A 24,388-nucleotide genomic window follows, 5' to 3' on the forward strand; every position below is an offset into this window, starting at 1 on the left:
ATTATTATATTTACTCACATGCACGCACTATTTACAGGTTTTTGCACAATTAGAGCACATTTAGAAATCTTGGAGAGAGTGGTAGTCGTTGAAGCAGTCGACAGCACACAAAGGGACTGCACACGCTTCACACCATGTATGCACTAGTTTACTTTTCTGATCTCTCCTTTTTGTTGTTTTACAAACAAAGCAATCACGTTGGCCTATTGCACGCTTTCCAGCTGGTGGCAAATGTTTTAGTCTGTGTGCTTACAAGGCCTCCATGTGAGTGAGCCTGGGTGTAGCAACATGCTGCAACACTGGGTTCATGATGGGTCTTTGTATGCCAGGAACATCTTTGCCAAACTTTGCTAATAACTGTGTCCCAAGTGTAAAAGCAAACGAACAGAAACTTGGTTTACGTCCAGTTTTCACCAATTACATATTGTAGCTGTTTAGCATGCTCATGTCAACAAGATGAAATAAAAACCCTTTTTCGTCCATTTAAATGTTTTCCGTACATACTTGACGGTGCCCACCATCATGTCTGATTATCAACCAAACGCATGTTGATATTATAGTCAAGAACACAATCTGGCTTATATACTGGTTCTTGCATTACTCGGTTCACCTTGCCACTGTTCACCATTGTACCATCATGAATGGTTGTCAGCAAGTTCACTTCTCTCTTGTCTCTCCACCTAACAGAGTATTGATCACATTTTCTTAGCTCGCAGTCACCAACTTCAAGTTTATTATCAAACACTGGCATTTCCCTTCTTCTTGACTTTACTGTGCCAACCAATCCAGTTCTATTTTCAATCAGGAACCTAGCTAGCAAGGGACTTGTATAGTAAATATCCGTGTACAAAATGTGGCCCTTGTTCATCCGTGGTGCCGTCAATGACTTCACCACACTACCTGAGAAACCATGTTAGTCGTTTGCGGAAATGTCTACAACGCTAGCAGAATACAGAATCATGTGTAACATGTAACCTGTTTCACAGTCACAAAAAACAAAGAATTTCAATCCAAATCTGTTGCGTTTGGAGGAAATATACTGTTTGAAGACAACACGTCCTTTGACAAGCACAAGGGATTCGTCAATCACCAACTTGTGCTGTTACGTAGAAATCTCTGAACTTTCCAATCACTTCTTTCATATAGTGCCTGACTTGCCAAAGTCTATCATCCTCTGTCCGGTCCTCATTATTTGCAAAATGTAGACACCGGAGGAGTATCTGAAACCTGTCTCAGGACATATATTTCCCGAAGAAAGGTGTTGATTATTGTCTTTGCTCCAATAATCAGTGATAGCGTGTTTGACACAATGCTTCATCAACATTCATATTGCTAAAAATACATACATTTCACATACAGTTTTGTTTTTCCAATGGGGCAATCGTGAATATTGTTATCTCTTTTCCAATGAGATGAGCCACATGAAGGTTCGTTTGGTGTACAATATATTCCATGAGCGGCTCATCATAAAATGTTGTAAAATATTCCATTTCACACATGTCCTCCCCATTATCCGGGAAAAGGTTTGTAATCCTAACGTTTTTATTGTCAAAGGCAGGAATTGGAGGAAAAAAATTGTCACCATCACTCCACACAAGTACACCTGATGTCCTGTGAGACGCAAGAGCGGCACGATGGCGAGGAAGCGTTGCAGACCGTGGACCAGGAGCTGAAGCCCTTCTATGCAAAGTACGGCCCTTACGTACAAATAAACCAAGTACAGCCCTTAAGTAGCAAATAAACCAAGACTTCACAGAAATAAACTGGGAAGAACGGCTAGAAAATGCAAACCTGAACCAGTGCATGGAAAAAATAAGCTCAGTAGCACTAGAAATATGTTCAAACCGCATACCTCCAAGAAAAAAGAGGAAGAGATGCAGATTGGAACGGAACCGTCGTTCCCTCTATAAGCGAAGAAAACGAATCGCGGGACAACTTGAGTCGCACCCTATCTCAAGAACGTCAAAGAAAGTTAGGTGGAGAAATAGAAACAATTGAACTAAAGCTTCAAGAATCATACAAAACCCAGGAAAGGCAGAGAGGAAAAGGCCATCAGTGAAATAGAAAGAAATCCAAAATATTTTTTCTCCTATGCAAAATCAAGATCAAAAACCACATCTAGTATCGGGCCCCTGTGAAAGGGAGATGGAACTTTCACCGATGAGAACAAAGAAATGAGTGAGTTACTGAGGAAGCAGTACGACTCTGTTTTCAGCGAGCCACTAAACACACTAAAGATTGATAACCCAAATGAATTTTTCATGGATATGATACCAACATCAAATCAAATATCAGACGTCACCCTATCCCCATTGGAGTTTGAGGAAGCCATAAACAGTATGTCTATGCACTCTGCACCTGGCCCTGGGTCTTGGTACTCCATATTCATCAAGAACTGTTAAAAACGACTATCGCAGGCCCTTCACATTCTTTGGAGACAAAGCCTAGACACTGGCGTTATCCCTGACATACTAAAAACAGCAGAGATCGCATCACTCCATATAGGAGGAAATAAGGCAGAGGCAAAAGACTACAGACCAATAGCACTAACATCGCACATCATAAAAAATTTTGAGTTTTAACAAGTAAGATCACAAAATACATGAAATCACAGCATCTGGTTGATACCCGGTTGATGGGGTTCTGGGAGTTCTTCTACTCCCCAAGCCCGGCCAGATGACAGGCTCGACTTGTGAGAGTTTGGTCCACTAGGCTGTTGCTTGGAGCGGCCTGCAGGCCCACATACCCACCACAGCCCGGCTGATCTGGAACTTCTCTGAGAAAACTGTCCAGTTTTCTCTTGAATGTCCATGGTTGTTCCGGTAATATTTCTTATAGTTGCTGGGAGGACGTTGAACAACCGTGGACCTCTGATGTTTATACAGTACAACCTCGATTCAACGTACTATATGGGACCACCCCCAGTTCGTTGGAGCGTTGGATTCGTTGCAAGAGGTGACCTTCAAGAGGCGTTTGCGTCAGTGTCTTTTTTTTTTCTTGTACACAATATAAATGCATTGTATCATATTACTTACTGTACCTATATTTTACTACTCTACTAAAAATACTGTAATTCATGTATTTACCTTATTGTTGGAGTTATGTCCATCTTGAAGTTTTGTGAAGTTGTGAATGCTCTACAGTAAATAGGTACTGCAGTGCATTATGCCGTTAGCACTGTATTATTAAAAGTGGTTTTGCTGTATGTTGAGTACTACAATACAGTTCTTGAAAACTATTGTACATTAGAATTATTGCAATTTTAATTTTAACACTATGTACACACTTAAATTTAACACTTATTCTAATTGTTCACTTCACACACGATGTTTTTAGATGTTTGCATCAGCTTTGCTGGTGCTCGCTGCTGCTGTGTTGGCTTCAGCTGCTTTTGTGCTGGTGCTGGGTACGGCTGTGCTGGTGCTGGGTACGGCTGTGCTGGTGCTGGGAACGGCTGTGCTGGTGCTGGGTACGGCTGTGCTGGTGCTGGGTACGGCTGTGCTGGTGCTGGGTACGGCTGTGCTGCTGCTGGGTACAGCTGTGCTGGTGCTGGGTACGGCTGTGCTGGTGCTGGGAACGGCTGTGCTGGTGCTGGGTACGGCTGTGCTGGTGCTGAGTACGGCTGTGCTGGTGCTGGGTACGGCTGTGCTGGTGCTGGGAACGGCTGTGCTGGTGCTGGGTACAGCTGTGCTGGTGCTGGGTACGGCTGTGCTGGTGCTGGGTACGGCTGTGCTGGTGCTGGGAACGGCTGTGCTGGTGCTGGGTACAGCTGTGCTGGTGCTGGGTATGGCTGTGCTGGTTGATTTGCTGCTAGTTCGTGAAAAATATTGACTCATTTTCATTTGTTTCTTTCTTTGTGTCATGTCCTTGAGACAAATACCTTTCATCGTCCTTAGGTGTTGATAAAAGCCTGGTAGCCCTGGATTGTCAGTTTGTGAAACAATATCAAGGAGTTTTTCAACATAGAACAATGCGTCAGCACACGTAGCAGATTGTAAACTGCTATCATTCTCATCCTCATCTTCCTTTCCGTCGTCGTCAACAGTGCCAGTAACATTTTGTATAATCTCATCATCTGTTAAATGACCATTGATTAAATGATTTATTAATTTTATTATTTCGAAGCCGTAGTCACTGAACTGTGGCGACGAATTGAAACGAGAAACGCATGGTGTGTGTGTACAGGGATTAGACCCGTCCACTCGCTCACGCTGGAGTTGTTCCAATAACAAATAATTTCTCAAATAGCAGATGTCTACAGAGCACCACTTGGTTTCCGAACCCCTTGGGGACGAGACCCGTCGGTTAACATGTAAGTTCGTATACGAGAAATAGAGGGGAAAAAATAAACTAGAAATGTAAAAAGAAATTTTTCCGAAAAATTTACGAAAAAACTCTAGGGGAAAAAATCGACAGGTTCATAGCGTAAATGCGACTGTGTTTTGTTTGTACTCACCAATAAGTGAAGTCCTGATCCGCTTTATAAAAGTCCTTAATTGTTCCTAACTGATTATTAAGACGTCTGGCAAACATCCTCTGGATGTTTCCTGCCAGCCTGCAGGCACATCCTGCCTAAAATATACGATGATGTACTGTACATTTAAGAAACAAATCTGGGTCACAGGTCTGTGGAGTGTGGTTAGGCTTACAGAGTCAGCCGGTCCCTCCCCCACCACCGATACACCTCCCCCTCTCCCCCCACCCCAAACCCATACACACACACACACACTCAAAGGTCACGTGGTTCATGGTTCACTTCAACACCCATATATCGCTTCCTGCCTGCCTGCCTCCTTCCCAGCCTGCAAGCCTGCCTGCCTGCCTGCCTCCTTCCCAGCCTGCAAGCCTGCCTGCCTGCCTGCCTCCTTCCCAGCCTGCAAGCCTGCCTGCCTGCCTGCCTCCTTCCCAGCCTGCAAGCCTGCCTGCCTGCCTGCCTCCTTCCCAGCCTGCAAGCCTGCCTGCCTGCCTGCCTCCTTCCCAGCCTGCAAGCCTGCCTGCCTCCTTCCCAGCCTGCAAGCCTGCCTGCCTGCCTGCCTCCTTCCCAGCCTGCAAGCCTGCCTGCCTGCCTGCCTCCTTCCCAGCCTGCAAGCCTGCCTGCCTGCCTGCCTGCCTGCCTCCTTCCCAGCCTGCAAGCCTGCCTGCCTCCTTCCCAGCCTGCAAGCCTGCCTGCCTCCTTCCCAGCCTGCAAGCCTGCCTGCCTGCCTGCCTCCTTCCCAGCCTGCAAGCCTGCCTGCCTGCCTGCCTCCTTCCCAGCCTGCAAGCCTGCCTGCCTGCCTGCCTCCTTCCCAGCCTGCAAGCCTGCCTGCAAGCCTGCCTGCCTCCTTCCCAGCCTGCCTGCCTCCTTCCCAGCCTGCAAGCCTGCCTGCCTGCCTGCCTCCTTCCCAGCCTGCAAGCCTGCCTGCCTGCCTGCCTCCTTCCCAGCCTGCAAGCCTGCCTGCCTGCCTGCCTCCTTCCCAGCCTGCAAGCCTGCCTGCCTGCCTGCCTCCTTCCCAGCCTGCAAGCCTGCCTGCCTGCCTGCCTCCTTCCCAGCCTGCAAGCCTGCCTGCCTGCCTGCCTCCTTCCCAGCCTGCAAGCCTGCCTGCCTCCTTCCCAGCCTGCAAGCCTGCCTGCCTGCCTGCCTGCCTCCTTCCCAGCCTGCAAGCCTGCCTGCCTGCCTGCCTCCTTCCCAGCCTGCAAGCCTGCCTGCCTGCCTGCCTCCTTCCCAGCCTGCAAGCCTGCCTGCCTCCTTCCCAGCCTGCCTGCCTGCCTGCCTCCTTCCCAGCCTGCAAGCCTGCCTGCCTGCCTGCCTCCTTCCCAGCCTGCCTCCTTCCCAGCCTGCAAGCCTGCCTGCCTGCCTGCCTCCTTCCCAGCCTGCAAGCCTGCCTGTCTGCCTGCCTCCTTCCCAGCCTGCAAGCCTGCCTGCCTGCCTGCCTCCTTCCCAGCCTGCAAGCCTGCCTGCCTCCTTCCCAGCCTGCAAGCCTGCCTGCCTGCCTGCCTCCTTCCCAGCCTGCAAGCCTGCCTGCCTGCCTGCCTCCTTCCCAGCCTGCAAGCCTGCCTGCCTGCCTGCCTCCTTCCCAGCCTGCAAGCCTGCCTGCCTGCCTGCCTGCCTCCTTCCCAGCCTGCCTGCCTGCCTGCCTCCTTCCCAGCCTGCCAGCCTGCTTCCTTTCCAGCCAGCCTGCCTCCCTCCCTGCCATCATGCTAACGGGTAGTGTGTGTTAGGCTTATCTTCGGGAATGAGCCGGTCTCGCCCCCACCACCAACAAACCACCCGCCCCCCTACATCCCATCTCTCAAGGTCACGCGGTTCAACCGCGTGACTACCACTCACTCCCTGCTGCGCCTGCCTGCCTGCCTGTGCCTGCCTGCCTGTGCCTGCCTGCCTGTGCCTGCCAGCCTGCCTTTCCCTCCCTAATTCTCACTACTTCCATCCCTTCCTGCCTACCTCCTAGCATCTCTCCCTACCTCCCCCTCCCTCTTAGCATCTCTCCCTACCTCCTAACATCTCTCCCTACCTCCCCCTCCCTCCTAGCATCTCTCTCTCCCCCTCTCTCACTGATTCTACCCCCCCCCCTCATTCATACTGCCTCCCACCTAAACTCCATCGTCCATCCACCCACCAGTCAGCCATCACTGATGCAATGCGTGCATTTGGAGCCAACATGGTGCACAGATGTTTCTTGATTGTGCAGATATGTAAAACAAAAGCACAGAATGAACATTCCAGCCTTATGGCAATTCAAAATAATAGGAATAATAGGCCGTGAATCTGTGAAGTCACAGCGGGCAAACTGGACCATCTCCCACCCACCACAACAAACCTGCGTGACGCTTGGCGGACCCCTTCCTACCCGAACTTTGTTCGGGTAGCATGACTCCCCAACCCCAATCGGGAAACTGGAAGTTTCGGATAACTAAAGTTCGGAAACCAAGTGGTGCTCTGTATCATATTACAGTATATTTTCGGTTTTATTTAGTTTAGTTTAATTAGGATAATAAAAAGCTATTAAAGCATTGGTTTTAGAAATAATTTATTAGTCTGAAACTTTCAAAGTCATGGGTCACTGAACTATAACGACACAGACGAAGGAAAACCAAGTGAGGTTTACAGAACAGTATTCCCTTATCTGTCCACCCTCACTCACCTTGTTTTATCACAGAAAATGTCTATAAGGAGATTTTACGACATGTAGCTAGCTAATCACGCTTCAGCCTTTAAATTAATTTACAAAGATACGTCTGCCACAAATCAGTGGGAGGTTGGGAGGGAGGTGGGCAGGCAGAGATTGTGAGGGAGAGGCAGGGAGGGAGGCAGGCATGGAGGGAGACAGGCACGGAGGGAGGCAGGGAAGGAGAGGATGGAGATGGATTGATGGTAGGATGGAGGGAGGGATGGAAGGATGGATGATTTGAGGGTGTGTGTGTGTGTATGGGCTGTAGGGGTGGGGGGGGGGAGGTGTGTCGGTGGTGGTGAAGGGACCAACTCGCTGATAACCCTAACTCTGACCCAGTTAACTTTTTTTTTAACTTGATTTGTTTCTTCAATTCTGGATGGATGGAGGGAGAAAGGGGATGGATGAATGGATGGAGGGGATGGATGGATGGATGGAGGGAGGGGATGGATGGATGGATGGATGGAGGGAGGGGATGGATGGATGGATGGATGGAGGGAGGGGATGGATGGAGGGAGGGGATGGATGGAGGGAGGGGATGGATGGAGGGAGGGGATGGATGGAGGGAGGGGATGGATGGATGGAAGGAGGGGGGGATGGATGGATGGAAGGAGGGGGGGATGGATGGAGGGGATGGATGGATGGATGGAGGGAGGGAGGGGATGGATGGATGGATGGAGGGAGGGGATGGATGGAGGGAGGGGATGGATGGAGGGGATGGATGGATGGAGGGGATGGATGGATGGACGGATGGATGGATGGTGGGAGGGAGGGGAATGGATGGATGGAGGGGATGGATGGATGGAGGGAGGGGATGGATGGATGGAGGGAGGGGATGGATGGAGGGAGGGGATGGATGGAGGGAGGGGATGGATGGAGGGGATGGATGGATGGAGGGGATGGATGGATGGAGGGGATGGATGGATGGACGGATGGATGGATGGTGGGAGGGAGGGGAATGGATGGATGGAGGGGATGGATGGATGGAGGGAGGGGATGGATGGATGGAGGGAGGGGATGGATGGAGGGAGGGGATGGATGGATGGATGGAGGGGATGGATGGATGGAGGGAGGGGATGGATGGAGGGAGGGAGGGGATGGATGGATGGAGGGAGGGGATGGATGGATGGATGGAGGGGATGGATGGATGGAGGGAGGGGATGGATGGAGGGAGGGAGGGGATGGATGGAGGGAGGGGATGGATGGATGGATGGAGGGGATGGATGGATGGATGGAGGGAGGGGATGGATGGATGGATGGAGGGGATGGATGGATGGATGGAGGGAGGGGATGGATGGATGGATGGATGGAGGGAGGGGATGGATGGATGGATGGAGGGAGGGGATGGATGGATGGATGGATGGATGGGATGGATGGATGGATGGATGGGATGGATGGATGGAGGGAGGGGATGGATGGATGGAGGGAGGGGATGGATGGATGGATGGAGGGAGGGGATGGATGGATGGAGGGAGGGGATGGATGGATGGATGGGAGGGGATGGATGGATGGAGGGGATGGATGGATGGGAGGGGATGGATGGATGGAGGGGATGGATGGATGGATGGAGGGAGGGGATGGATGGATGGATGGGATGGATGGAGGGAGGGAGGGGGATGGATGGATGGATGTATGGATGGAGGGAGGGAGGGGGATGGATGGATGGGATGGATGGAGGGGGATGGATGGAGGGAGGGAGGGGGATGGATGGATGGATGGAGTGAGGGGATGGATGGAGGGAGGGGGATGGATGGATGGAGTGAGGGGATGGATGGAGGGAGGGGGATGGATGGATGGATGGGAGGGGATGGATGGAGGAAAGAAAGAAAGAAAGACACACACACACACAGAGAGAGAGAGAGAGAGAGAGAGAGAGAGAGAGAGAGAGAGAGAGAGAGAGAGAGAGAGAGAGAGAGAGAGAGAGAGAGAGAGAGAGAGAGAGAGAGAGAGAGAGAGAGAGAGAGAGAGAGAGAGAGAGAGAGAGAGAGAGAGAGAGAGAGAGAGAGAGAGAGAGAGAGAGAGAGAGAGAGAGAGAGAGAGAGAGAGAGAGAGAGAGAGAGAGAGAGAGAGAGAGAGAGAGAGAGAGAGAGAGAGAGAGAGAGAGAGAGAGAGAGAGAGAGAGAGAGAGAGAGAGAGAGAGAGAGAGAGAGAGAGAGAGAGAGAGAGAGAGAGAGAGAGAGAGAGAGAGAGAGAGAGAGAGAGAGAGAGAGAGAGAGAGAGAGAGAGAGAGAGAGAGAGAGAGAGAGAGAGAGAGAGAGAGAGAGAGAGAGAGAGAGAGAGAGAGAGAGAGAGAGAGAGAGAGAGAGAGAGAGAGAGAGAGAGAGAGAGAGAGAGAGAGAGAGAGAGAGAGAGAGAGAGAGAGAGAGAGAGAGAGAGAGAGAGAGAGAGAGAGAGAGAGAGAGAGAGAGAGAGAGAGAGAGAGAGAGAGAGAGAGAGAGAGAGAGAGAGAGAGAGAGAGAGAGAGAGAGAGAGAGAGAGAGAGAGAGAGAGAGAGAGAGAGAGAGAGAGAGAGAGAGAGAGAGAGAGAGAGAGAGAGAGAGAGAGAGAGAGAGAGAGAGAGAGAGAGAGAGAGAGAGAGAGAGAGAGAGAGAGAGAGAGAGAGAGAGAGAGAGAGAGAGAGAGAGAGAGAGAGAGAGAGAGAGAGAGAGAGAGAGAGAGAGAGAGAGAGAGAGAGAGAGAGAGAGAGAGAGAGAGAGAGAGAGAGAGAGAGAGAGAGAGAGAGAGAGAGAGAGAGAGAGAGAGAGAGAGAGAGAGAGAGAGAGAGAGAGAGAGAGAGAGAGAGAGAGAGAGAGAGAGAGAGAGAGAGAGAGAGAGAGAGAGAGAGAGAGAGAGAGAGAGAGGGGGGGGGGGGAGGGAGGGGGGGAGGGAGGGGGGGAGGGAGGGGGGGGGAGGGAGGGGGGAGGGAGGGGGGGAGGGAGGGAGGGAGAGGGAGGGAGGGAGAGGGAGGGAGGGAGAGGGAGGGAGGGAGAGGGAGGGAGGGAGGGAGGGAGGGAGGGGGAGGGAGGGAGGGGGAGGGAGGGAGGGAGGGAGAGGGAGGGAGGGAGAGGGAGGGAGGGAGGGAGGGAGGGAGGGAGAGGGAGGGAGGGAGGGAGGGAGGGAGGGAGGGAGGGAGGGAGGGGGAGGGAGGGGGAGGGAGGAAGGGAGGGGGAGGGAGGGGGAAGGAGGGAGGGAGGGGGAAGGAGGGAGGGGGAAGGAGGGAGGGAGGGGGAAGGAGGGAGGGAGGGGGAAGGAGGGAGGGAGGGAGGGGGAGGGAGGGAGGGAGGGATGAAACAAGCATGGTGTGTGTACAGGGATTAGACCCGTCCACTCACGCTAGAGTTGTTCCAATAACATACAGTAATTTCTCAAAGAGCAGATGTCTATCATGTTACAGCATATTTTCAGTTTTATTTAGTTTAGTTTAATTAGGATAATAAAAAGCTATTAAAACACTGGTTTTAGAAATTATTTATTAATATGAAACTTTCAAAAGTCATGGGTCACTGAACTATGACGACACAGACGAAAGTGAGTGAAACCTCACTGTAAAGTGAGGTTTACAGTATAGTATTCTCTTATCTGTCCACCCTCACTCATCTTGTTTCATCACAGAAAATGTCTATAAGGAGATTTTACCACATGTAGCTAGGTAATCACGCTTCATCCTTTAAATTAATGTACAAAGATACGTGTGCCCCAAATCAGTGAACGAAAATCATGGAAACTCAGTTGTTCACTTGTGTGGATCACTGGCTGGTGTTTGTGTGGACCATTTTGGCTGGTGTTTGTGTGGACCATTTTGGCTGGTGTTTGGTTCGTATGGTTCACTTGTGTGATCCAACTTCTTATGAAGGAATTATTAATTGTAATCTGTGATAGAATGAGAACGTTTTCCACCACTCTGTGAACTCTGTCCCAAAATCGTAAGCTTGTGGACCACTTGTGGTCCACATGTGTGGTCCATTTGTGTGGTCCATTTGTGTGGTCCACTTGTGTGATCCACTTGTGTGATCCAACTTGTCATATGAGAGAATTATTAATTGTAATCTGTTATAGAATGGGAAAGTTTTCCACCAGTCTGTGAACTCTGTCTGGACATCGTAAGCAAATCCGAACATCCCTCGCTTCGGCGAACCATTGTTCGTCGAACCGGGTGAGTAAATTCGGCCTGAAAAGTGTGCGAACTAGCCGGAGATTCGTTGAATCGGGGTACGTTGAATCGAGGTTGTACTGTACAGTATTCTCTGATTGTGCCTATGGCACCCCTGCTCTTCATTGGTTCAATCCTACATTTTCTTCCATATCGTTCACTCCAGTACGTTGTTATTTTACTGTGTAGATTTGGGTCCTGGCCCTCCAGTATTTTCCATGTGTATATTATTTGGTATCTCTCTCGTCTTTTTTCTAGAGAGTACATTTTGGAGAGCTTTGAGATGACCACAATAATTTAGGTGTTTTATCTCGTCTATGCGTGCTGTATATGTTCTCTGTATTCCTTCTATTTCAGCAATCTCTTCTGCTCTGAAGGGGTAAGTGAGTACTGAGCAGTACTCGAGACGGATCAACACAAGTAACTTGAAGAGTATAACCATTGTGATGGGATCCCTGGATTTGAAAGTTCTCGCAATCCATCCTATCATTTTTCTAGCTGACGCAATATTTGCTTGGTTATGCTCCCTAGACGTTAGATCGTCGGACATCATTATTCCCAAATCCTTGACATTCTGTTTTCCTACTATGGGCAGATTTGTGTTTTGTACCCTGTATTATGTTTCAGATCCTCATTTTTCAAGTACCTGAGTACCTGAAATTTATCACTGTTAAACATCATGTTATTTTCTGCTGCCCAATCGAAAACTTTGTTGACATCTGCCTGTAATTTTTCAATGTCTTCAGCAAAGGTAATTTTCATGCTGATTTTTGTGTTACCTGCAAAGGATGACACGAAGCTGTGACGTGTATTTTGGTCTATATCAGATATGAGAAGAAGGAACAGTAGCGGTGCAAGGACTGTACCTTGAGATACAGAACTTTTAACTATGCTTGGATTCGATTTTATTTGATTGACTGTTACTCTTTGAGTTCTGTTCGACAGGAAATTGAGTACCCAGCGTCCTACTTTACCAGTTATTCCCATTGACCATATTTTGTTTGCTATCACCCCTGGTCACATTTGTCGAACGCCTTTGCAAAGTCTGTGTATATAACATCTGCATTTTACTTTTCTTCTAGAGCTTCTGTGATTTTGTCATAGTGGTTGAGTAACTGTGACAGACAGGATCTGCCCGCTCTAAATCCATGTTGTCCTGGATTGTGTAGCTCATTATTTTCCATAAAATTAGAAATTTGATTCTTAATCACTCTTTCAAACACTTATTATGTGTGATGTTAGTGCAACTGGTCTATAATTTTTGGCAAGGCTTTACTACCCCCCCTTGTGCAGAGGAGCTATATCTGCAGATTTAAGTGCAGCTGGTATCTCCCCTGTATCCAGGCTCTTTCTCCATATTACGCTGAGTGCTCGCGCTACTGGTACTTTACATTTCTTAATGAATATTGAATTCCATGAGTCAGGCCCAGGAGCTGAGTGCATGGGCATATTGTCAATTTCCCTTTCAAAATCTTACGAGTTCGTGATAATATTCTTCATATTATCTGCAGCTTGAATGTCATTCATAAAGAAGCTGTCTGGGTCATCAACTTTCATGTTGTTTAACCATTAACTGCGCCAACCGAGTATTCTCGGTCAGCGGGAAACTGTGCCAACCAAGAAAACTCTTTTTGATTTTTCGGTACCAATTCTAAAGTGTACGAGGTTGGTTGTGTACGAAAAGGACTCTTAGGACCTCCAGTGAGAGGCAGCCATCTTGGAAAAAATTCCCAGAATGCCCTAGGGCTGCTGGCTGAGTTAGTACTGAATGAGCAACCATGGGTGGCGCACGTGCCTCTGGCTCCCAACCACCTGTCCAATGCAGTGTTGAAAGATAATTAACAGTCTCAGTGGTGTAGTGGTAAGACACTCGCCTTGCGTTCCGCGAGCGCTATGTCATGGGTTCGTATCCTGGCCGGGGAGGATTTACTGGGCGCAATTCCTTAACTGTAGCCTCTAACACTTTCGCGCTTTAGATTAGAGATAACTCGTCACCGTTTTTTCTTACGATTCCGCATAACAGCCTACTTTTCTAGTCCATCGAAAAAATATTTCTATAAATTCCATTTTTTAACCGAAATGGATGGGGATACTCTCAGATTTTTCTCCATGAAATTCCCGTTCTCCCTCACCGAACACATGGCATCAGGATCAGAAGCCTGAAGATGGTGGAGTGAAGAAAAAATGCTCAACTGTTGATCTTCAATCAACATAGACAGGGTAAGTACACCTATTTGGAATTTTTTATCATCTGTAAGAAGTTATATTATATACGTTTTGTAGAGAATTTATTTGCAAATTTTTTGGAATCAGAATGAATATTATATCACATAAACTTCTATGAGTAAAAAAAAAAAACACAAAGTATGTTTGGGGGTGTGGCGGGTGTGGCTCTGGGTGTGGCGGGCGTGTGGCAGTGGGTTCCCTTTAGCCGTTGATATATCCAACACGTGGGAAATATTTGTATGTGTTATGTATATGTCTGTGTAGGGAATTTTACTGCGATCACTGTCATACAAATTATAAAATGTTTCAACAAGTATAAACATGACAAACATCAAACGAACGAAAACAATGCGTTCGTTTCTGCCGCGAACACATACTGAGCGACGTGGTTCTATATTTGGCGCTTCTCTTACACATGCTTTGTACAAATGTTATACATTTCATCCTATAGAAAATTTTATTGCGAACACATTGGTATAAAAAAGAAATACGTACATAGAAAAGTAGGGTCAGGAAACGTATAAATGTATAAACTTTCCAAGCATGATTTCCCCCCTGTGTTTTCGCCAGTGCGCTCGCAGCTAACTACTCTCCACTTCACACACTCTTGCGGGTGGGCAATTACCTATATTAAACATTCATATGCATATGTCTGTGTAGAGAATTTTATTGCGACTCCAATGATACCAAAATTAGCGATGTAGGACAACTGTAGGCTTCGCAACCATTAAGAGAGTGGAAACATTTTGTTGCTGTTTGGCGCTCTCGGCGAGTGATCTGCATAGTTTTTTATTTGGTGTTGATACTCCTTATGCTTGGGCGGCATTTTATAGGTATGCTCTTATAGACAATTTCATTGCGAACACAGTGATACCAAATTTAAATACGTGCGCCTTCAATTATTGTCAGGACAGTCAAAAGAGTGTACACTTTTTCAGTCTTACCGCGTAGGCGCGCGAAGTGCCGAAAGCATCTGGGGTATTGATTTTTTTTGAGCGCCGAGAGCGCGAAAGTGTTAACGCAACAGTAAAATGTGTACTTGGATGAAAAAACGATTCTTCGCGGCATGGGATCGTATTCCAGGGACCTGCCCGAAACGCTACGCGTACTAGTGGCTGTACAAAAATGTAACAACTCTTGTATATATCTCCAAAATAATGCTCTGTCGGTGAAATTCAAACCTTATTGTTTTTAGAACATACGGGTCATAATATTGGTGAAGCTAGGCGCAATAAGGACCTAACACAAAGGTCGGATGCAAGTGATATAGCACCTATGAGGACGATACAGCGAGCGTTGTAGCTCTGAGCGTCACCCTTGCAATCCTATGCTATCTACAATTTATTTAGATGATACATAGATGAATCGTTTTCTGCATTCAGTGATGATGCATCTGATACAAACAGCATAGATGAACAGTGTTAGCAGCTTCCATGGTGGTGTTTTCCATAGATATTTTCAAGAATACCTGAATCTCTTCCTAATTGACAGACACTCTTTGAGGCTAGCTGAATCTCTTTCTGACTGACGGACACTCTTGAGGTAAGCTGAATCTCTTCCCGTGTGGGACCATACAAAGCGATCCTTTCAAGACTACCTTACAAATTGATCTTTTCCTATAATCTTTTCAATACTACCTTATGCTTTACAAGCTTGGCTACATACAACCTACAAGTACTAAAGCCAAGGGTGTACGCGAGTGCGTTATTTGCATGCACACAGAATGAAGAAACAGGAAGCAAAAATTTATATGTACCTGGTGCACTGAGAGCGAAGTCGCGCTGTGTACCATGGGCTACTTCGTTGGCGATGGTGAGGGTTCGCAGGAGAGGGGACGGACGTGTCGTCGTTGCGCTCCGAGAAAACACTGGAATAAACCGGGCTTTTTTAAGATTACAACCATGGATTATGGCCCACAGTGATCAAGTGCATAGTGACCCGTAGGAAAGTTGAAGACAGAAATTAACAATGGAGCATTGAGTTAAATACAGAATAAACTTGGGACCACGTGGTGAGCCAATGCCACCAGGCTCATGTGTTCAGGCATATAGGCGATATATATCAAATATAGTGAGCAGTGATACGTTGAACAGTGAAGTGGAACGTGTAACACAACACATAAATTAGTGGATAGTGTCAGAGAATTGTATATAGAAAAAGTATAAATGTAAAGTTGTGGCAGGAGGCATCACACTAGGCTGTTACACCACATCCATGAGGCCTACACAGTGTAGGGACGTCCCTCAGTGATAGTATACTCCCTCAGTGATAATATACTGGCAATATATATTGTAATACGGGAAAGTGGATTTAGGAACTAGTAATAGAGTCAGTGAACAACATTGCAAGCCGGAAGAAAGCAGAAAATCCCTTAGGGTATTACAGGCAAATAATCAGTGTATAAATCAAGTAACTGGCAACCGGTGGCATCCTGTCCCCGACCTGGGACAAACAACGGTCAACTATACGGTCCCCAAGAGGACCATATTTCTCCACAAGGTGATAAGTATCCCCACATAAACTTGAACAAATAAACATATGTAATATTATAAATATACTGTATACATATTATATATACAGTGCTTCCTCAGTCTAACGAACCCCGCTCTATCGAATTCCCGGAAGAGCCAAACAAATTGAATTCGGTACCAAATGTTCAGTGGAACATACAAATGTTCGATTAAGCGAGGAATGTTCGTCCAAGCGGTCACCGAGGCCGAGCGTCGGAGCTGGCTGTCATCAACTATGATTCACTAGAGTGTAAACAGTTATACATGTTTAGTGTTTTATTATCCTTACCCATTGTTTCTAGTGAGAAATGGTGATAAAAATGGTGTCAGAGGGGCATTGGTGAGAGAGTTGTTGTCAGGAGGCAAGTGGTGTCAGTAGTTAGGGTTTTTTGTTAGCCAGGCAGCTGACAACCAGCTGAAATGGTGATAAAATGGTGTCAGGGGGAATTGGTGAGACTTGTTGTTGTCAAGAGACAAGTGGTGTTAGTAGTTAGGGATTTTTGTTAGGAGGCAGGTTGTCAGCCAGGCACCTGACAACCAGCTGAAATGGTGATAAAATGGTGTCAGGGGGGGCATTGGTGAGAGAGTTGTTGTCAGGAGACAAGTGGTGTCAGTAGAGGCTGGTTGTCAGTGGTAGAAGTTGTCAAGAGAAGCTGGAGTAAGTGTTGTCAGTAGAGGCTGTAGAGGCAACATATGACTGGTGCCTCCATGCTCCCCCTCCAGCCCCCCACCCTCCTTCCTGCTTCTGACCACCAAAGACCAGCCACTACCTCACTCTCCTCTCCTCGTCAGATGCCAAGAGTCAATTTAATAATAATTATCGCATTATCTACACTGAAAATAGCCTTTTTATTAGAAAAATGTCATATTGGAGCAATAATAATGGTGAAAATTGTGATATATACAGTACATATTTTAAACAGTTTGAACACATTTCATTTTCACAGAACTTTTAATACAATTGGGGTGTTGATATCATCGCTCTTTGAGCCATTAGCGGGGTGGGTTGGAGCGGGGGGGTTTCCTGGATGCCTCCATCCCTCCCTCTAATAGCATACGTACTGTCCTGTAATACATTGGGTATTAATACAGTACTGTACTGTATAAAATGAATAAAAGTTCAAAACAGACAATATTTTATTAATTATAACAAACAATATTATTTGAAAACAATTTGTAAGTCTATTTAGATTGCATTGTGGTGGTGTGTGTGGCCGGGTATACCAGTGTGTTGCTCCTCAAGTCATTGGGGGTGGGGGGGGGGGGGGGTCCTGGACGTGTGAGAGGAGACCTGTCAACCAATACTGCCCGAAACGCTTTGCGTAATAGTGGCTTTAAGCATTGTATGTACTAGCTCTTATCTATAAAGCCAACAAACTTTGTAAAATCTCTTTATGTATGTACCTTTGCCTAAATAAAAATTATTATTATTATTATTATTATAATACCTGGTTGATGGGGTTCTGGGAGTTCTTCTACTCCCCAAGCCCGAACCAAGTGAGAGTCTGGTCCACCAGGCTGTTGCTTGGAGCGGCCCGCAGGGCCACATACCCACCACAGCCCGGCTGATCCGGAATTTCTCTTAGAAAACCATCCAGTTTTCTCTTGAAGATGTCTACGGTTGTTCCGGCAATATTTCTTATAGTCGCTGGGAGGACGTTGAACAACCGCGGACCTCTGATGTTTATACAGTGCTCTCTGATTGTGCCTATGGCACCTCTGCTCTTCACTGGTTCAATCTTGCATTTTCTTCCATATCGTTCACTCCAGTACGTTGTTATTTTATTGTGCAGATTTGGGACCTGACCCTCCAGTATTTTCCATGTGTATATTATTTGGTATCTCTCTAGTCTCCTTTCTAGAGAGTACATTTGGAGAGCTTTGAGACGATCCCAATAATTTAGGTGTTTTATCTCATCTATGCGTGCCGTATACCATCAATTATTTTTTTTTGTCGGGCGAGTTGAATAAGACACTTCCAAGCTGCTGCTTCAATACACCCCATGGATGGTGTGGGTGGTGTGGTGTGGGTGGTGTGGGTGGTGTGGGTGGTGTGGGTGGTGTGGTGTGGGTGGTGTGGTGTGGGTGGTGTGGTGGGTGGTGTGGGTAGTGAGTGGTGTGGGGGATGATGTGGGTGGTGTGGGGTGTGGGGGGTGTGGGTGGTGGGGCAAATGGTGTTAGTGGCATGGGGGATGCTGTGGGTGTGTGGGTAGTGTGGAGGATGGTGTGGGTAGTGTGGAGGATGGTGTGAGTGGTGGGGGGATGGTGATTCCCGCATCTCAGATTATTATCGACACCTAAAGAGAGTGAAAGATATTATAATGAAGCACTGCACAACGAAGAAACAAACTAAAATTCAAAAGTTTTTGGTACGGTTTCACAGTAGGCCTACAGGACCAGCACTAGCAAGGACTCCCTTCATGAGTCAGGTGCAATGTTTCCTAATGCTAATGTGTCCTGGCATATGTATAAAAAAAAAAAATTAAGAAGGTTGTTGGGGCTGGACGGATGGAACGAATTCCGCACTGGAACGAATCGGCTTCGCCTCATATAGTTCGTTCAAGTGAGGACACACTATATGCTTTCAGTGGCAAAACCGAAACCGCGCATGTCATATATATATGATTTCGTGTCTAGCGCTAGAATTTAAACGCCCCACCTGGGATAGGGGTAGCTATAGTGCAGCCACGACCGATACTTGTCAGATGCCACCTAGAAAAAAAATCCAGGGCCAACATTTTTGGGTGTGAGAGCGTCAGTATTGAGCAAGCCACCAAGGCTGGCGCATGCAGCACGAGCTCACAGCACCGCTGTTCACCTTTTGACCACAGCATTGCCTACAAATGCCATAATATATATGATCATGCTATTATTTAGCAATGATAGTATTATAGAAGACCCCTGACATAATAAAACTGACCAGGATTCTGATAATAGCAGGATTGTGGTGATATTTAGCATTGTGCTCCATGGAGGGAGGAGCAAGGCTGTGGGAGGGAGGGTGGTGGCATCATCTTCTGCCTAGTGTGGCCACCTTTTATTGACTGCACTCACCATACCAGCTTAGTGGTTCGCTGTGGTGAACACAAATGTAGATACTTGTATATAACATGTGTATAGAGTGTGATAACAGCAATAGGAGTAGGTTGGGAGCCGCCATTTTGGTGAGGGAGGTGCGTTGTCTGCACGACTTAACATGCTGTATACTGGTGGCCACTATGGTCTTTGGGCACCATACCAGCTTATTTGTACAGATATGGTGAATAAAACAGGTAAATACTTATATATAATGTGTGTATATAGCGTAATAACACCACAAACAATATTGTTGGAGGAGAAATATTAGTGGGTCTGGCCTTGAGGGCGGCCGCCACCAGCTGACTGTGTGAGTAGCTACGTCTGTGTCTTTACTCACCATACAAGCTTTACAGTTATGGTGAACAAAACAAGTAAATACTTGTATATAACATCTGTGTATAGTGAATAAATGCAAAAACAGTATTGTGGGAGGAGAATGAGGGCGAGTGAGGTGTTATTGAGGGAGGGAGTGGCAGTGAGTGGCTGGCTGGTGTGTGGCGGTCACTCCTCGTTGCATTTTGACTCATAATACCAACTTAGTGGTTCGTTATGGTGAACAAAACATGCAAATACTTGTATAGGCTCTGTCAACGCCCCTTTTTTGTCAGACTTCCCTACCCTATTGCGGCTAAAATATGCCACCTACGATTTTTTTTGTTATTTTTACCATGATCAGGGAACAAAAATGAACACTTCTATAAGACGAAAAAAAAATTTGTATTTTTTTTTTTTTGTTGCACCTGTGGGTGTGAAATCCATTTGGGCCCCTAGTGGTTTCAGGGTTAAACCAGCAAATAGTAGAACCAACTAGGAAGGAGAACACGCTGGACCTCATTTTCACCAATAATGATAAATTGATCAAGAACATAATGATTACAAATACCTGTTATTCAGATCACAACTTTATTGAAGTTCTGACAAGCATGGGGAATAGACCTTCAAAACCAGTCCCGATTCCTGGTGGAGGTGATTTCAGCAAATTCAACATCAATAATAAAAAGATAAACTGGGAGCAAATAAACCAAGACTTCACAGAAATAAACTGGGAAGAACAGCTAGAAAATGTAAACCTGAACCAGTGTCTGGAAAAAATAAGCTCAGTAACACTAGAAATATGTTCAAACTGCATACCCCTAAGAAAAAGCGAGGAAGAGATGCAGATTGGAATGGGAACGTCGTTCCCTCTTTAGGCGAAGAAAACGAATTGCCGAACAACTTGAGAATCGCACCCTATCTCAAGAACGGCGAAGAAGGTTAGGTAGAGAAATAGAAACAATTGAACTCAAGCAACAAGAATCATACAAAACCTAGGAGAGGCAAAAAGAGCAAAAGGCCATCAGTGAAATAGAGAGAAATCCGAAATATTTTTTCTCCTATGCAAAATCAAGATCAAAAACCACATCTAGTATCAGGCCCCTGCTTAAGGAAGATGGAACTTTCACCGATGACAACCAAGAAATGAGTGAGTTACTGAGGAAGCAGTACGACTCTGTTTTCAGCGAGCCATTAAATGCACTAAAGATTGATAACCCAAATGAATTTTTCATGGATATGATACCAACATCAAATCATATATCAGACGTCGCCCTATCCCCACTAGATTTTGAAGAAGCCATAAACAGTATGACTATGCACTCTGCACCAGGCCCGGATTCTTGGAACTCCATATTCATCAAGAACTGTAAAAAACCACTATCGCAGGCCCTTCACATTCTGTGGAGACAAAGCCTAGATACTGGCGTTATCCCTGACATACTAAAAACAGCAGAGACAGCACCACTCCATAAAGGAGGAAATAAGGCAGAGGCAAAAAATTACAGACCGATAGCACTAACATTGGACACCATAAAAATTTTTGAGAGAGTGCTAAGAAGTAAGATCACAAAATACATGGAATCACAGCATCTCCATAACCTCGGACAACATGGTTTCAGAACAGGGCGCTCTTGCCTGTCGCAGTTGCTGGACCACTATGATATGGCATTAGATGCTATGGAAGACAAACAAAACGCTGATGTAATTTACACAGATTTCGCAAAAGCTTTTGATAAATGTGACCATGGTGTTATTGCACATAAAATGCGTTCAAAAGGAATTACCGGGAAAATAGGCAGATGGATCTACAATTTCCTGACTAACAGAACCCAATGTGTAATAGTCAAATAAATAAAATCCAGCCCATCAACCGTGAAGAGCTCAGTCCCCCAGGGTACTGTGCTTGCTCTAGTACTTTTTCTCATCCTCATATCGGACATAGACCAGAACACAACCTATAGCACTGTATCATCCTTTGCAGATGACACTAGGATTTTCATGAGAGTTGGCAACATAGAGGACACGGCAAACCTCCAATCAGATGTAGATCAGGTCTTTCTATGGGCTACAGAAAATAATATGGTGTTTAACGAGGACAAGTTCCAGCTCATGCGCTACGGAAAAATTGAAAATATAAAAACAGAAACCACGTACAAAACAGGCAAATCATAACATAGAACGAAAAGGCAATGTAAAGGATCTGGGTGTACTCATGTCGGAAGACCTTACCTTTAAAGAACACAATAAAGTAGCCGTCACAACTGCAAGAAAAATGACAGGTTGGATAACAAGAACTTTTCACACTAGAGATGCTATACCGATGATGATACTTTTCAAAACGCTTGTGCTCTCTAGAGTGGAGTATTGCTGCACAATGACAGCCCCTTTCAAAGCTGGAGAAATTGCTGACCTAGAGAGCGTGCAGAGATCCTTTACTGCTAGAATCCACTCAGTAAAACATCTAAATTACTGGGACCGACTAAAGAGCCTAAATCTGTACTCCCTTGAGTGCAGGCGGGAGAGATACATAATAATTTACACGTGGAAAATAATTGAGGGGCTGGTCCCAAACCTGCACACAGAAATAACACCACATGAGACCAGAAGACATGGCAGGATGTGCAGAATACCCCCGTTGAAAAGCAGAGGTGCAACAGGTACTCTGAGAGAGAACTCTATCAACATCAGAGGCCCGAGACTGTTCAACACGCTTCCACTACACATAAGGGGCATAACTGGCAAACCCCTCACAGTGTTCAAGAGAGAACTGGATAAGCACCTCCAAAGGATACCTGATCAACCAGGCTGTGACTCATACGTCAGGCTGCGAGCAGCCGCGTCTAACAGCCTGGTTGATCAGTCCAGCAACCAGGAGGCCTGGTCGACGACCGGGCCGCGGGGACACTAAGCCCCGGAAGCACCTCAAGGTAGCCAAGGTAGCCTCCTCCTCTTGCTAAAAAATTATCCCGGTCGATGGAGTAGTGGCTGTTTTCATAGTGGTAGTCTGTCGGTTTTATTCGTCTGGTACCTCTTATATGAAAAGCTGGACATTCAGCATTGAAGCACTCTTTCCTGTCCAAAGAGTTCTTGCAAATTTCTGGGTGAAAGAATTCACAGCTTTTGGTACATTTACCTGTATTGAGGAGGTTTCTGCACTTTCTAGGGTGATCGTATTTACATGTTCTATTTGTTCTTCCCGATTCCCCCATGCTTACAGGTAGCCCATTTGTAATACAAACAGATTTTGGGGCCTTGTTTTGTTTGTTTCCCTTTGCCAGGGACTGGACTCTGCTGCAGCATCCCCGACACTGTGCCCTGCTCCGGGGCCTGTGACACCGCGCTCTGCTCCGTTGCCTGTGACACCGCGCTCTGCTCCGTTGCCTGTGACACCGCGCTCCGCTCAGGGGTCCCCGACTCCGCACCCTGCTCAGGCGCTCTCCCTGCCAAGCTCTACCTGTCTGCCTCCCTCCCAGCCTCTTCCTGCCTGCCTCCCTCCCAAGCATTGCCTGCCTCCCTGCCTCCCTCCCAAGCTCTGCCTGCCTCCCTCCCTCCCTGCCCACATCCCAGCCTCTTCCTGCCTGCCTCCCTCCCAAGCTCTGCCTGCCTGCCTCCCTCCCATGCTCTGCCTGCCTGCCTGCCTCCCTCCCAAGCTCTGCCTGCCTGCCTGCCTCCCTCCCAAGCTCTGCCTGCCTGCCTGCCTCCCTCCCAAGCTCTGCCTGCCTGCCTGCCTGCCTCCCTCCCAAGCTCTGCCTGCCTCTTCCTGCCTGCCTGCCTACATTTCAGCCTCTCCATCCCTGCCTCCCTGCCCATCCACCCACCAGTCAGCCATCACTGACACAATGAGTGCATTTGGAGCTGACATGGTGCACAGATGTTCCTTGATTGTGCAGATATGTCCAACAAAGTCAAGGAATGAACACTCCAGCTTCTTGACAAATTAAAACAGTTAAAATTAAAGTTGCAGTAATTTTAGTGTACAATAGTTTTCATAAACTGTATTGCACTCAACATACAGCAGAACTACTCAACACAGTGTTAACGGCATAATACTCTACAGTATGTATTTACTGTACAGCATTCACAACTCCATGAGACTTCAAGATGGACATGACTCCAACTAACTCTACAGGTAAATGACAAATGTAACACAATATTTGTTAGTAGAGTTATAATATATAGGTACAGTATATAATATGATAATACATTTTATTGTCTACAAGAAAAAAAAACCAGCGTTGAATGTAATGAAACGCCATTTTCTGGGTAAGACCCGGAGGCTCCCCGGAGCTATCCCAGGCTGATATGCTAATGTCAGACTTTGGCATCAGTCATGTGTATGGAGTTCTAGGGCCTACCGGGGACCACGGCCAGAACCTGGCCCCCTCAGAGAGGCAAGGGGAGCAATGGCCTATAGAAACCCCCGTGTGGTTGGAAGCATTCTATGTCTGCCATCGACCGGGTCAAGCATCCAGAAAGGTAAGCATTCCAAAACAAACCCCTATTCTGGTGAAAATTGCTACCTAAAGCTGAACTAGTGGATAGAACTCTTCAACAGAAAACAAGGAAACTAGTATGACGTCATACGTCACCGCGCCGCTGTCTGCGCAGCTCCCCCCTCCCCGGGAGTGGGAAGGGGGAGCCCCAGACCTCCCACGCCGGCTATCCACCCATCAGTTCTGAGGCTGGATGTCAAAACACGCGAAAAACCGCCGACCGGAGGGAGGGAGGGTTGCCGGGGAGCCTCCGGGTCTCACCCAGAAAATGGCGTTTCATTACATTCAACGCTGGTTTTCTGGGGGGAGCCCCGTCGGCTCCCCAGAGCTAACTACCCACAGAGGAAGGTCAAAGTGACAGAACCGGGAGGCGGACACCACGCACCCCCCAAGGAGGCGAGACAACCGGCAGCAAACGCCAACCCAACGTGCCACAGCCCCGAAAAATCCCGGGAACAACACGAGAACGAGCAGCAAGGCCCCTGCACG

At 47.2% G+C, this 24,388-nt stretch overlaps 1 protein-coding gene across 1 annotated transcript in view; it reads right to left on the reverse strand.

Moving 5' to 3' along the window:
• LOC123746511 (zinc finger protein 271-like) overlaps positions 1 to 24,388 on the reverse strand; it is a 100,855-nt gene that overhangs the window by 65,052 nt on the left and 11,415 nt on the right. The window contains exon 2 of the mRNA XM_069318426.1: positions 15,260 to 15,370. The gene's annotated coding sequence lies outside the window, so the exon portion shown is untranslated. The remainder of the gene's footprint in view (positions 1 to 15,259; positions 15,371 to 24,388) is intronic.

This window comes from Procambarus clarkii, chromosome 90, assembly GCF_040958095.1.
Source record: "Procambarus clarkii isolate CNS0578487 chromosome 90, FALCON_Pclarkii_2.0, whole genome shotgun sequence".
Classification (NCBI taxonomy): domain Eukaryota; kingdom Metazoa; phylum Arthropoda; class Malacostraca; order Decapoda; family Cambaridae; genus Procambarus; species Procambarus clarkii.